This window comes from Vanessa atalanta, chromosome 5 (genome assembly GCF_905147765.1).
Source record: "Vanessa atalanta chromosome 5, ilVanAtal1.2, whole genome shotgun sequence".
In the NCBI taxonomy this organism is placed as follows: Eukaryota; Metazoa; Arthropoda; class Insecta; order Lepidoptera; family Nymphalidae; genus Vanessa; species Vanessa atalanta.
The window spans coordinates 8237093-8253803 of NC_061875.1; the positions used below are offsets into that span (position 1 = coordinate 8237093).

Consider the following 16711-nt stretch of genomic DNA (forward strand, 5'->3'; position numbering starts at 1 on the left):
GACACGGCCGGGAATCGAACCCGGGACCTCGGACAGGCGTATCCATGAAAACTGGTGTACACACTACTCGACCACGGAAGTCGTCAAGTAGTGTAGTAACATTAAATAAAACTGATACATAAATTAATATGAGAATAATTTTGGATCTTGTGATTACTTAAAACGCAATACAAATTATATCGTATAGTATATAGTACATACATATCACTTCATAGTATATAACGAATATAATTTAGAAAATATTCCATATAAACTTTAATTTTAGAATGTCTGTATGATTAGTTTAATTAATTCCTGTTTATGTAATATTGATTAAATGATCGGTTCCTACCATGCCACGTTTTAAAAGATTTTGACAAAATAAGAAATATAATCCGAATTTTTTTTTTCGATATCTCTCTATTTTTCGAGGTGTCGATATTAAATTATTTAATATTGTTTTTTTACTTTTTTATAAATTTCAAAGTCAAACATTTTTTTTTTGAAGTATTCTTCAAAAAATAAAACTACATATATATAGAATGCCAAAAGGCTTTCACGTTAATAATGAATAATTTAAATTTATGTAAATAGCTCACAGAGATATACTAAAAAAAGTTTGCTAATAATTACAAATGCTGTGTTTTAACTAGGTAAATTCGTTGGTGTTTTAGTATGTCTGGATGTATGCCAATTCATGAGGTTGGACAAATTGGCCTCGAGCTATTTAAAAGTTCAGTGCTCAGTGCACTTGGGAATAGCCGGGATGCCTATTTCAATATAAACTACGCGTGTATTTGGCAGGTCAAAATGATAAAAACTTTTGGTATATCTTGTTGGGTTTTTTAGATACTATATAAAACGCTATATTATAAATAGTTTTATATGATATAAGAACTAAAAGACTTTACCAAACAACTCACTTTCATTTCCATAGGAAATATTTCCATTTCTTGTGAATTATTTATGAGTTGAACTGAATTTTATCTAAGAAGATTTGGAAACGAATATTACTAAAGAGACTAGAAGTAGCAGCTTCTCAATTCCAGTATCCACTTCCACTGGACAAAAGTCTCCTCATCTCTCGAGTAAAAGGTTTAAAGCTTATTCCACAACGGTGTTCCAATGCGGATAAGTAGATATATAGGTATGTCTCAGAATTTCATCCGAAAATAACTAAGCACTTATAATTCAGATCTAATTTGATTAATAATGTAATTGTGATAGATATATGTCCCGTCATCAATTATTAAATTTGTGTCACGAATTAAATTTATTACAATATAATATATTCATATTTTATTTAATAACAGGTGGGTGGATTGGGAAAAATACCTGATGGTAAATGGTCACCACCGTCCATAGACCTTGAAGCTGTATGAAATATTAACCAATCACACGTCTTAAATGAGCCAAAATTAATATAAAACTAAGAAATTATTTCCTTGTTCCTGTAATTACAATAGCTCACTCTACCTTCCAACTACAATACTTTGTAGTGCTGTTTAGCGATAGAATAAGTGATTAATAAGTGGAACCAACCTAGGCTTTTGCAAAAAGCCCAAGTATTTACCACTAAGTAAAACTCTTTAGCGGTAATTCCGTTTGAATACAATAAAATTTTGTTGTACTTTATTTTTAGTTTGATTGCAACAGATTAGTTCTTTTAAATAAATCATGAGCAGGTAAAATCATTGTTATCGCGAATAAACAAGAACCCATTGTGAAGTTTGTCCACTGGTTTTCGGGCTGCGACAAAAGGCAGGCTAACTTATTCATGAATCTACATCGACCACCTGTTTCACGTATTTTTTTTATTTCGGTTAATTTGATCCGGTCGTTTATAGGTTAAAACGTATTTTGTATTTTACTCAACAATCATAGTTGATTTTTGATTTAATTGCAAACAATCAAAATAAATGCGACAGAGAATATTTTTGTTCTTTATCGGGACATCAAATAAATATTTATATTATGTTAATGTATGTTAATGTACTTTGACATGCAATATGCTTTGTTTGCAATCAAGCCGCGTATTATACTTATTATTATATGTATTAAATTTTATGATAGATATTCATATATAACAATCAAATTTAATATAATTCGTTTTATGTTGTTTAACATTCAGAAAAATGTACAAAAAACAACAGTAGGTGCCCTTGTCTTCGTGAGTTTGATGAAGACGACAGTTTTATGACGCCTCTCCGTAAATATTTTTTACTTTTTGTAAACTTGTTCCGATGATCCGAAATGTATGAAAAAATATCGAATCATTCTTAGTTCATTTTTGACTTCATCTGAGAAGACACTTCATATTTTATATTAGAAGTTAGAAATATAAATCAAAATGATAGCATTTACTATAGTAATATTATTTATTTGCTATGTAAATACTGCCAAGTCATCTTATTGTTACTGGAATACAGGATGCCCTTATAAGTATTTATCTACAGAAACTCCATATAGTTCTGTGCGAGGAGACATTCGAGACTCGATTGTCAAATTAAAAGGTTAGTTAAAACTTTTATAGAAGTAATTCACCTAACTTGAATACACATTTTTGTACTATAAAACTCTTGTCACACAGGGTGTGAACCAGTCAGCCTATGGGGTATATATAGACACGGGAAGAGACAACCGAGCACTCATTTCGGGAGAATGATGAAAGAAGCAATATCCATTAGGAATTATGTCGTATCGAGCTATGAAAAGGGTCACAGTTCGCTTTGTGCCCAGGACGTTGAGAATTTGCGGAACTGGGAATTCAATGGCAGTTTTTTCGACGGAAAACAAGACATAACGGAAGAAGGTCGAAAAGAAATGATCGGTCTCGGCAAACGTTTGAAAGAAGCGTTTCCGACGTTATTAAATAATCTCGACAAGGATAGTTACACGTTTCGATCCGCTAGAGGCCCTTGGATTGAAAAGAGCATTAACCACTTCGTTATGGGCTTAGGAAATGGAAACTTAATCATTGATGCTTCCAAAGCTGACCTTGATATAATGGACGTAAGAAAATATATATTTTCATTAATTAATTGTTTGATTACAGTTGTGTATGATTTTATGTTTTTACAGTAATATGTACATCTGTTTGCCTTAAGAGATTTTAATTTTTTTTTTATTTAAGCCATACGCTACATGTTCATCTTACCAGAAGAATGTCCAAAACAATCCTGAAATCTTTGCAGAAGCTGACAAATTTCTAAATACATCAGATTACTTGGCGGTAATAAAAAATACTATTTAATATTACATTGCAATGTTAGTATAATTATTTTAACGTTATATTTTTGTTTATAGACAAAAGACCGAATTCAACGGAGAAGCGGAATAGATTATACCCTCAGTGATGAAAATGTTACAGCATTATATGACTTATGTCGTTATACGTGGTCCGCCATCGACGATAAACTTAGTCCCTGGTGTGCACTTTTTACCAAGGATGATTTACAAGTCCTCGAATACATCCAAGATTTAAGACATTATTACAAAAATGGTTATGGAACATCGGTGAATGAAATATTTGGAAGAATCCCGTTAGGAGATTTGGTACAAAGTTTTGAAAATGTTAAACGAGGTGATGGCAAGAAGATCGTTGCTTATGTCACTCATGCTACTATGTTGGATCAGATATATACAGCGTTAGGACTTTTTAAAGATAATGAGCCATTAACCGGTTCGAACAGAGATCGTGATAGGAAATGGAGGACGAGTAAGATTTCAGTGTTTTCGGCCAATTTAGTAGCAGTCTTAAACCGGTACGTTTTATATGAACACTTTTAATTCTAGCAATATGTTTATATTTTTTCTAACTAACAATACTTTGTATACGTTTTCATTAGAGAAAAAAATACTTATACAAAAATATAATATTAAATTCAGCAGTATTTAGGACCTTCCACTTTTCCAAGTCGCTAAACAATTATAATTATTATGTAATAAGAAATAAATAAAAATACAGATATACGGAATACGAAAGCTTCAGAAGGCAAAAGTTAAACTTAAACTAAGCCAATTACTGCGGTATAGAATAATTTATAATTTGTGCGAAATTTTGTTCACAGATGTGTAAAAGAGGGCTTATCGGATTACAACGTTGTGTTCTACTTAAACGAAGAGCCGATGAGATCGATATGTGAGGAGGGCGTTTGTTCCTGGCGAGAGTTCGACTCCAAATTGCGACCATTTATTAACACAACTATCGACTTTTGCGAGATTCAGAATTAACCTTATTAATCTACGAACAAAAGCTCGTTAGAAACTGAAACAAGTTCTATCTATCATGTAATCTTACTTCTTAAATATTTTCGAGACGAAATTATTATTCTGCATTATATTTTTTTGTATCATTCCAAAAACTATATGTTTTGTAATTAAACTATATACATCGATGTTTGTTTTTTAATTAATAAAATATAATCAAACTGTAAAACTGTACGGAGTTTGAAATATTAATTTGTAATTTACAATACACGTAATAAAGTAAACTTTTCCATGTGCAATGTTAAATCTAGTTAATTAATTTAATAATCTCTCGAGGATAAGCAAGCGTACGTGTATGGGTATTTGTTTCATATTACGGAAAATTTAAAAGTAATACGTAATAGCACTGCTTTTGGTACATTAAAGTAATTATATAAAAACATCCGAAAGTTACAGGAAAAATCCCTTTCATCTTATCTCATTTTTATGTATTTGTTTTTGTAATTGTAATATCTGTACATATTACTAATAGTATTTAAAACGGGATATTTACCATGTTTTTTTTATTTTTATTTGGTGGAGCTCGATATTTCGACATTATCTACGAATGTCTTGTTCCAAAGTAGTAATAAAAATAACCATGTTAATTTAAAATCAGTACATATTATTTATATATAACATATAGGTATACAGCGATGTTGACAAGTTATCTTAAATCGTCTGCCAATGTAAAAAAATATTTTCAGAAAAAAAAAACTATAAATTAGTATTATAATAACAGACATAGTACTAGGGACTTGAAGAAACATCACGTAAAAATTAAATAACAGGTTCTTGGATGTAATAAAATTGTTATAATATATACCGATATACATTTTTTATAACATATTTGATAGGACTTATATATAAAATCGATAAATTATCGAATCAATAGTAATTAATCACTCATATAAATTATAAATTATAGCCAAATAAACTGTAGTATTTAAAATTTTTGATGGCCAATAATTGCAAAGAGCTGCAATTTAATATAAATTTTAATAACAACGATAACATGCTAATTATTATGAAGTTTTGTTTGTATATCCTTTAAATTTTTAATCTATATACAAAACAGTAACTAAGAAATTTATAATACGATTTTTTATGACGTAATGACCTGTTTCACTTGCTTTGATTTTATGATTATATTGACATAATTCATTAATAGTTTTTACTATCTCCTTAAAACTCAATTAACGAACATATTATACAATTACGCAATTGTCACACTTATTGTGTTGTTATTGAAAATTTAGTTTAGGTGTCCATACAAAGGTTTTTTTTTATTATGCGATCTTAATAAAACTTTTAATGACTATTATAATATTAACTTTTTAATTATGAATAGTCACTTAATCCATAACAGGCAAGGACATTGAATCCAGTTCACCTTTACTCTTTCGGAGCGGCTACTAATGATATAATTTACAATAAGTTGATCCAATTTTTAGGATGTCATAAATTATATTGCCTGATATCATACATACTTCGTCCGAGGTTTTACCAATTTATACAAATACATTCTATTTTTAAATTCGACATCAGTTATTATTATCATAAAACTTAAAATTTTCCATAGTAAATTACCAAAAAGTATAATATATTTATTTATTTACTTTAAATATATTCGAACATTTATTACTGACTAACTATAAGGGCAAAGTCAGCTTATTAGAAAGTTATCAAATGTATCGTTAGTATTACTACGAACCGTCATGGCTCCATAACATTTCCAATATCCGACCCCGGTGGCGTGTACAAAGGAAAGGAGGAACAGTGAATAACAAACTGTGGGAAAATATTCTAGCCTTACATTGGAAGAAAATGTAGCTTCATTTTCAATTATAATTATTATCTTAACATATCGATTTGCTTTTTATTGTATTTCAAATAAACCTCTTTTATTTTGTGTAATTCTCGGTATTCATACTTTTCGTATATTCATAACGATAGACGGACAAAATAATATACTGTATGTGTATTAAGAAATAAAACGAAGACTTGAATTGTTCGTCCTTCTTTTGATCTTTCCTCATTTCGACCTTTTAGATTGTGCTCTATTTATTGTTTCATCTTGACGTTTTTTTTATTAGTCATTATATTTTATATCTATAACAATAAATACACAAGAACTCATTAATAACTTAAGATGAATATTTGAATAATAAATAAACCTTAGCTTAATCGGGCCGGGTATAATGTTAAATTTATTAATGTTGAAAGGCTATAAACAACAATTATCACTTTTAAATATACGAGGACGCTTAATCTTGAATCTCAAGTATAAAACTTCGCTTATTATAGTTTCGAAATTACAATCCTTATATATCTTAAGCAGCGAGTGTAAAACTAATTAAAAGATAAAGAGCTATTGCTCACTTCTCGGCTCTCCAAAAAGCGGATTATGACGTTTCGAGGAGCGTTCAAACAAACTGATCCTTAAAACTTTTATTCTACCTCTTATACTTTAATGTATTTGTGTTACCTAAGTTTCTATTACTTTTCTTAAGTAAACGTATAGTATTACAGTTAGAAATTTGCTTGTTAGCTTATTTATTCACGTAATTAATATATATTTATGTAGAATAGGTATTAATTAAATTATTTATTTGTGAACTGGACGTCCATTTTTTAGTATTTACCTTCCTGCCTCATGGTACGTAATTATGAAGTCTTAGATGGAACGCGATTTTTCATAAGATGTATTTTAAGTAATAGTTACATTGTAAAAATAAGTGAGGACTAATAAATATATTGATAAATATTTATTTAACTATTAATTTTCATTATTAAATCGACCTACCTAGAGCCGAGATAGCTTAGTGGTTAGAACGCATACATCTCAACCGATGATTTCGGGTTCAAACCCAGGCAGGCACCACTGAATTTTCATGTCCTTAATTTGTGTTTATAACTCATCTCGTGCTCGGCGGTGAATTAAAACAGCGTGAGGAAACCTGCATGTGTCTAATTTCTAAGAGATACTGCCACATTTGTATTCCACCAACCCGCATTGGAGCAGCGTGGTGGAATATGCTCCAAGCTTTCTCCTCAAAGGGAGAGGAGGCCCTTAGCCCAACAGTGGGAAATTTACAGGTTGCCTATGATGAATGATGAAATCGACCTATCAAATCTATTTCGTAATACGCTTACCATAATTAACTGAAACAACCATGTCTTCCCAAACACTTTTGTCTAGAACTACACAGTTATACATAGAATTCCTTATATACCTTTAACGTAGGTATGCGGCTCTAAGGTTTTTGAAAATATATTATCTTGTATGTATAAATAAAGACAGCTGTGTCAGTAGTCTAGTAAATTTATTATTTTTTAAGTTAGAAATGTGGACGTTGTGGTCTTAATATTCTTTAGTTGTTAAGATGGAAATAGCTTAGTCGAAAGTCGGTTTTCGATGGGACATCAATATAAATATATTTTATATTCAAGTAATCATACGTAAACATTATTAAATTAAATGTAATGTTCCACTAATGTGTTACTACCAGTTCGGAATGTAGATTTTACAAGAAAGACTGACAGAAGCTCAAACGATTTAAAATCCCGCAACTTTCACTAATATTCTTTACGCATCGTAATTAACTTTATTTCTCTGTTTTAATTTTATTATTATTATATATTATTTATTGATATTTAGTCTTCTGTTTTCACTTGAAAATAACTTGTATAAGCATCACTGGAAAAATATTAGTGAATGGAGAAAAAATAAGAACAAAAGTTTGTATGTCAATAGCGATAATAATGGAGTTAGAATCGTATTTGTTTCGTAGTTTCTAAAAGTAAATTCTTAATCTATAATATATTGTTTACGAGGAACTAATTTATCGCCATCGCCAAATGGTTAGAAAAGTTATGGGCAGAGCAGGATACTTAAAAACTCATTCACGAAAACCGCATGGTTCCCGAGATATTGGTGATGGGGAATCCAATTAGACACACTTAGACCGTAGACGTTTATAAATTTTAAACATATAGTAAAAGTATAACGAAATAACTAGAAGTATAATTACTATATAATTGTTATTTTTTTTTTATACCAACTTTTTAATTTTGTAGTTTATAACAGGAGTTCTAGAAATAATAACATAAATATTTAAATTTAAAACAATAATATTAACATTTTCTCATATTAAAACTATATTTGAAATACGAAATCCAGCACAAATGTTTGGGTATATCTCTAAAGCTCCTGAAATACTGTCAAACGTTTTCTCGCGTGCTTTGAAACGTTTTGATAAAAGCTGTCGTGACATAAAACGTCTCAGAGATGCCAAGGCGAACTTTTACAGCTTAACTATACAATGCGAAAAGTAATGGAGAATATGTGACACGAAGGTTTAATACGAAAAACTTTTATTTAAAAAAAAAAAACAATTTTCAAACAAAAATACATACAACTCATCTCGATAATATTAACACGCCTCTTTGTCAAATAATGTCAAGCAATTGGTGCTTCAATAAATGTAAATAATCAAATTTAAATATAAATTGAAGAACATTATCGTTATGTTTAAATAAATTTATTTCTAAAACCCATTTTCTTCTCAAATAAAGCGAACATATCGGATTAGTGTGGATGACAATCGCTTCTGGGTTTCTTCGATTATGTATTGTCTTGTGTACTAAAAATCGAAAGGCTTGTTCCAGTTGTAAATGCTATAACATTTGTTATAAAGTAACTAGTAACTCGAATTTATGTATGTGTGTAATAATTGAATTTACTTGTGAAATGCAATACATCACACGTATATGTAGATATGTGTGACATCAGTCTGCATTAGAGCAACGTGGCGGAAGAAGCTCAAATCCTACTTAACAGGAAAGAGGGACATCACCCATTAGTGAGACATTTACTGCCTGTCACTTTACTTTTTTCCTTTTTTTATTCTATAAAGACTTATGTAAGTCATAGGATTCACCGTAGTACTCGAACGCTTCGTCTAACTAAATAATTACTAGAGCGCCGTTGCTTTTGAAATCGGTATAATAAAGCAATTGAAATCCAAAGCGCAGGAAATAACGTTAGCATTGTACAAACACTTTGAACATTTAAATACATTCAAATTTAATGTAGTTGTTTCATTCGTATTCAATTTACTCTGAAAATGTTAAGCTTCAATATGAAGTTAAATGTTATTGTATTAGTTAAGACCTTCTTTACATTGGAACGACGGTTTTGAAGTTTGGCTGTCCGCTCTTCATGTTCAAACAAAGTATAAGTGATGGTCACAAAGTCGTTGGTAAGTTAATAATATCCGACCGATGGCAAAATCGAGGCAAAGCGTTCAGTATTTCATGGCTGAGAGTTTTATCGGATCTCACTTATGTGAAAAGCGCCATTGAAACACATACGACAATATACATGAATATGAACACGAATCGGAACGATAATTGCAAGTCTTTGCGATCTGATTTTTTTAAATTTCATATATGATTCCTTTTATATGATTCCTGAAATAGTTTTAGTAATTTAAGGAGGGCCTAATTCTTAACAGTATTTTCCTAATTATGTTAAAAAATGGTTAAAAGTAAAGGTCAGTAAATATGTCACAGGTAGGTTTCACCACGCTGCTTCAATGAGGTTCGATTGATACAACCAACATATGCAGAATAGTGTCGAATTAAATTCTGCCACCAATTCAACAATATAAAACAAAACTCAGTAATTCTCGTTTTTTAGCCACTGGACTACCATTGCTTTAAGCTGAAATAGCGTTAGCTTGAAGGGTATTTCGTACAAGAGGTTTTGTATACGTATCATTTAAAAAGTGTAATTATTTTTATAATAATACAGGATATAACAGATATAAGCAAAAGAAACTACTTATCCGTACATTATATCAAAATGCATATTATCCTTATAAAACACATTGAATAAATTGAATATACAAAAAAAGTAGACAGATATTAAATTTTCCCAAATCATATTTGAGTTGATATATTCTCCCCTATTCGTTCTCCATGCGATGAATAATATTATAACTTCGTAGTCACACTAACTCCACTTGATATACTTACCTTTGCAAGTTGGCTCGACACTAACTCTTGCCTACGACAAATACAAACAAAAATTTTAATATCAAAATGCAAATAGTTTTGTTAAAGCACGGAATCGTACGATAAATGCTCTCATTGTACTAAAATGTTTTAAGTTTAATTGGGTTTATAACAATTAGAGCAGAAATTATTATCATTAATTTTTGATCAACCGTGGACTGTAAATTATTTATTCCAATTAATTATGAAAAGAGATTATTATGATGCTGGTACAGGATGAAATAGTTGATTTAAATCATTCTACCTATATTATTAATGTATATAAAAGCAATGTCCGGGAAAACAGATAATGCTTGGCCGTTAACACATAGTTTAAAGTATAAGATGTTACCTTTAAGGTGCAATTAGAATAGATGCGAAATTTTCATTTTAAGGGAAACTTATCTCATACAATTATTAAATTAATCTTACCGTCAAAGTATAATTCTTTTTTGTATGGTATAGGTTGGTGGACCAGCACATGGACCACCTGATGGTAAGTGGTCACCACCGCTCATAGACAATGGTGCTGTAAGAAATATTAAGCATTCCTTACATTACCAACACGCCACCAGCCTTAGGGAACTTAGATGTTATGTCCCTTGTGCCTGTAGTTACACTGGCTCACTCACCCTTCAAACCGAAACACAACAATACTGAGTATAGTTGTTTTATAGTAGAATATCTGAGGAGAGGTGGTAAATACCCAGACGGGCTTCCACAAAGCCCTACTACCAAATAAACAAGGTTTTTCGCTGGGTTTTTAGCATTTTTATAATAGGCTTGTTTCCACTAATAATAAATCGGATGGCTTTGAGTTTCTAATGATTAACCATGATAATTAGTAAATAAAAAAACAACTTTTCTACAAAAATAATAAAAGATTAAATATATTTTTGGAAAATAAAATCGACAAAATGAGGCATTTAATCACGTGACATTAAACACCAATCAGAGTTGCGTGACGTCACACCTCGCGAAACAAGCGCGGAACGCTACGTTGTTGCTATCAATTATCATTATGGCAGATAAACTGGGGGTACTACTTGGTTCTGGATCTTCAAACACTCTGCGATTATTGACAAACTTTGTTTTTTCAACATATATCTTCTTGGCATTCGAACTTCGTTGGTATACAACCTGGTTTCATGCGCACTTGTGTCTTTACCCATAATATGATACTCTGTTTAATTAGTCATATCATTTGGCAACTAAAAAAATAAGAAGAGTTTGAATTATTACATTTTATAAAACGAAAATAATATTTTAACTCAAACAAATCATAAAATCCTATTCTAGTCCTAACATTTTATAGGTTATGTGTGATATATTATATTTGCTAAATTCATTTCTTTTACTATACATTTATAAATAGATATATCAAGTTGTATTTAATACTTACATCGAAATGATCTTCACAGAAATAAATTGTGGAATTAGTAGTTGACAAAATAAGAGCATCTTTCCTCCATGCCATTTTTAACCACTTAATTCGTATTTATTTATTGTTTGGTACGTATATGAATAATTTGTCTGGCGTTTTTATCGTTGTACTTTCACATTGGGGCACCATACAGTATTTATAATACGAGGAATTCATTATTTATTAAAAAACACAATTGACTGTCATACACAAACACGGCTGTTTCGCGAGGTGTGACGTCATTCAAGACGCCATGACAGTCTTGGCCTTTTTCGCGGTCAATTTCAAGTTCATTTCTAAAAACTCAAAATACTAACATAAAAAACCTATTTTTCTTAAAATAGTATATTTTTGGGGTGAAATAGATGCTAAGCTATAGTTTTAAACTAATTTCCAAATTTTGTCAACTAGCCTATTTACATTTTAAAACAAACGAAAATACGCTATTGAAATTATGCCTTTTCCCAATAGTGCTTTAGACTAAATATAACTTTTAAAGGTAACTTTAGACATAATGAAGTACAACGAGTAGAATTCATTAAATTTTAGCATACAAACGGAAAAATATACAAAATATAAAACTATTGCTTTTTTTAAAACGTTGATAGAAATCATTATAGTTTCCTTAAATTTGTACGTTTTATAATAAAAAGCTTTCGAAAATAAATGTCTAAGTGTAAATATATCTTTATAATAAAGAAGTAACAAACAGAACTATTCTAAAATTGGGTATAATTTATCATCAAAGTGGATTCACTATGTACTAACTCGGTAGTAAGTGTCTTATATTAATGTGATGCATTTATCTGGCAGCCATTGTTTATCCTAGCTTACAGAAGTCAGGGATACATATTATGGTCATTTAATTAACAGCCCGAGAGATTTGTGCTTTGTGACGCGACTAACTATTTTTGTAATTAAAATGTACCAAAAATAATTAATAATGAGTACAAGGACTATAAGTAACGACTTTCAGTTGTTTTAAATTTTAAAACGTCATGTCGCGTTATTATAATCATCACGCCTTAGATAATATTATCGTTGTTAATTAATTCCCTTATAATCATCAAATGTCTTAAGTGTAAGGTTTTGGTTATGTAAATATGTACGTTTGTTAAAAAGTAATTATAGCGTCTTAAGAGTAACTGAACTTTACGGCATTTTGGATAATTGGAACGGCTATTGCAACTGAGGTTCCAAGTTTGAATCCTGGGTGGGCAAAAAAAAAAGTTACGTGTTCTTCTCAAAATCTGCCAATAAATCATCAGCAGCCTGAGTTAATTTGGCAGTGATTTGGCACTTTCGTGCCTTGCAAAACAGGAAACCGTTGGTTTTTGCGCTTGATTTCTATCAGATTTTATCGGATTGCAGTTTGAATTATAAGAGTGCGAAAATAAAAAATAAAAAGAAAAGTTATTCACTGTCTTCATTTGTTTTGTTACCCAACCAAGGTTAAATGTCAGATATTTATGTCAGTATGAATATTTTATACGCGATTAACTTATGGATAGATTATCGTAAGGATCTAGTGAAAGTGCTTTCCCTTTAGAATAGTGAGGTGGATTGAAAAACCTTTTCCGATGTTCGTCTAGAGCCTATTTGTTTTTATCGTATCATCCGCCATAAATTTGTGACTATATCTAACTTCGTATTAATACTAACAGTATTTTTTAAATTCGTTCATCATTATTCAAGTTGTAGCCCACGGCTTCGCTTGCTGTTTAGGGGCTGGTCGTCTAGTATACGTGTTCGGTATAGAAAGTGAAAAACAGCTATAAGCTTGCTTCATACCCAATTTCATCAAGTACGGTTCAATGGCCGTGAAATAGCAACAGACAGGCAAACATACAGAGTTACTTTCGCATTTATAATATTAGTATAGATATCTATTTCACTATTTACAATAGAACATAATCGTTTGTTTAAAAACATCATACAGTTTTATAACAACAATTAATCAAATTAAATAAACGTTGTATTTATTTTCCTAAAAAATATATTGAATTAATAAATAAATACTAAGTATTTAAAATTATATATAATATAATAAATGTCATAAAAACTACTACGAATTTCTATTTTATGAATAAAGTGATTTTTTTTTAAACTGTAATGCACATTGCACATTTATTTAATAGGTATATCAAAACGGAGTAACTCCAATTATCTAATATATGTAATGTATGGCCTATAAATGTCCCGTAGCTGGGAAGCCTTGTCACCTCTTGAGGAGGAGTGCTTTTCTTATTAATTTAGAAAGTATACTTACATGGTCATCTTCAAATATTAAAAAAGCTGTGCGCTGATGACAGTTACTTTTTAATTACAAATTCTACGAGTTATTTTTGTCTGCCTCAAAACACAACATAAGTATAACCAGTATAGCTAATAAAAAATAGCAATACGCGTCTTTACACAATAACCATTGAATATTGCATCATAAACAACCAGCAAAATAAATGAATATTAAATAAACAAAAATTTTAACAAAAAAAAACCGACCTAAAATAAAACACTATTCTAAAATAAAATAATATACACTAAAAAGGAAAAAAAATATGCGTATTCTTCTACATCTTAATTATCAATTTATTTTTTCAACTCATCAAGACGTAAGTACGATCTGTGACTTTACCACGGAAGAAGGTAGTTCAGTTCAGGGTAACCTACCCACTTTAAATATAACTCAACACATATCTATGAATAACAAACAATGATCGAAATATAGAGTTCTCCTAAGTAAAATGAAATGGAAAATATTAGAAGTAGATTTACGATACTGTAACGTAGTTAAAATTATTATTAGTTTTGGAGTCGGTGTCAGCCAAGAAAACACTATATATACCTAGGAAAAATAATACAAGGAGTTACCTCGTAGGGAGTTAACAGAATATAATTATTAAATATTTATACAAAATATTGGACCTATACTGTTAACTGTTGAGGAGTTTCTTCGTTTTGTTCAAATTTTGGGGGTTATATCTGGTCATGGTTGCCATTAAAATGCATTTTCACCAAAACTGAACCAATATGTAAAATATCCGATCCCAGGAAGTAGGTCAAATTTAACTTGTAAAACTTAATAAAAACTTGTAAAAACTACACAGTTTGTACACAAAATTTAAGACTGGTTGCCAAAATAGATATAGAATAGACTACAAAAATAGCGCTTAGTTTAAACTGTTTCAATGTAGCTAATAAGTCATATATTAATATTTGTAGTGTTAATTTCACCTACAAACAAGTATAACTGATGCGAGTATATTTAATTACGTAATATATATATCCCTATGAGATGGCCCAGTGGTTAGAACACGTGCATCTTAACCGATGATTTCGGGTTCAAACCCAGGCAGGCACCGCTGAATTTTCATGTGCTTAATTTGTGTTTATAATTCATCTCGTGCTCGGCGGTGAAGGAAAACATCGTGAGGAAACCTGCATGTGTCTAATTTCAACGAAATTCTGCCACATGTGTATTCCGCCAACCCGCATTGGAGCAGCGTGGTGGAATATGCTCCAAACCTTCTCCTCAAAGGAGAGGAGGCCTTTATCCCAGCAGTGGGACATTTACGGGCTGCTAATGCTAAAATGAAAGTTATTCTGTAATGAAATCATTTTAAGTATGTGAGCGTTTAATGTGTTTGTACATATGTCTATATATATTATGAATACAAGTATGTATTGTTGATACAAAAGTAAGAATAAAACAAATGAATATAAGTATTTTTTAAAAATAGTTCTTTTTTTAAAAATAATAATAATATTGTTATCTGAATCAAATAATAGTCCAAATACTAGCATTTATTTACACCATTAGTATTAATTTAACAGCATGCACTTAACGTCGACAGTTTCTTATTTCTTATACCTTTTATGCTTATTCTTTAAAGTCTGTTGTCTGAAACGGAACAATGGTAGGGTAATAAATAAAATCTAAATAGTTTTTTCAAGTAGACTATACAGCTTATTCGAACTTAGAATAACTTATACGTGATTACTTTACAACATTCATTAGCTGCCGTTAAATGTTATTTTGAAAAAAGATCCCAGTATGAGGAACGTCAATTGTCTCTTCTCATTGTTTAAGGCAAATTACAATAGAACCGTAATCTATACTAATATTATAAATGTGAAAGAAACTCTGTCTGTTGATATTCCACAGAGGCGATTTTTGGTAAAATTTAGCAAGCTTGAACTTCAAGGAAGAACTTGTTTTCTATTTATAGGATACTTTTTATGCGTAAAACATGACCAAAATTCCTAAAACACGAAGGAAGAAACAGACGACAACTAGTATATTATATATAAGTTACATAACAAATGAATCCTCAAGTCGTGACTTCCCCCAGTGTACAAAACGGTTACTCCAACTCAGTGTGTGGTCGCAGGTACCGACAAAGGCTATTATTTGTGATAAAAGTGTCAATACTTGCCATTGCACTTAGTGCCTTAACAATCCAAGTGTTAGCGAGAAGTCAGTCCACTATCAAAAGCTTTATAAAGTGGGTGGGCGTCAGGTCGGCGCCGGCGTATTTCGTCTGCAAGCCACAAATAAAGGCTGAAAAGTAAAAGTTCACAATTATTGTGATTAAGTCATGCAATATTTGAAATAAAAAATAAAGGCCTAAAGAATCATATAATATATTTATCAATTTAAGAAGTTCGTGTGTTATTTTCCGAACATGGATGTCTTTTTTTTATATCATTTGTAAGCAAACCGGCCTATTTGATGGTGACCACTATCAGGCATTGGCGCTGTAAAATATTTTTACCATCCTTTATATCGCCAATGCGCTACCAAGCTACTAGAATATTATGTCACTTCGTACTTGTAGTTACATTGGAGTTAATGGTACCAATCCAGATTGGCTTTAAAAATAGTTCTAATTAAAACGTTTAATAAGAAATTTCAAATCAAATTTATGTCTACTTTAAAATTAACGAGACGATATATTTAATACTTTCATAATGTGAATTTATTTTTAAACCATTTTCGAG

At 30.5% G+C, this 16711-nt stretch overlaps 1 pseudogene; it reads left to right on the plus strand.

Annotated features, from left to right (window-relative positions):
• The first annotated feature begins 2329 nt into the window (after positions 1-2329).
• Positions 2330-4221, plus strand: LOC125064361 (annotated as a pseudogene).
• The last annotated feature ends 12490 nt before the right edge of the window (positions 4222-16711 follow it).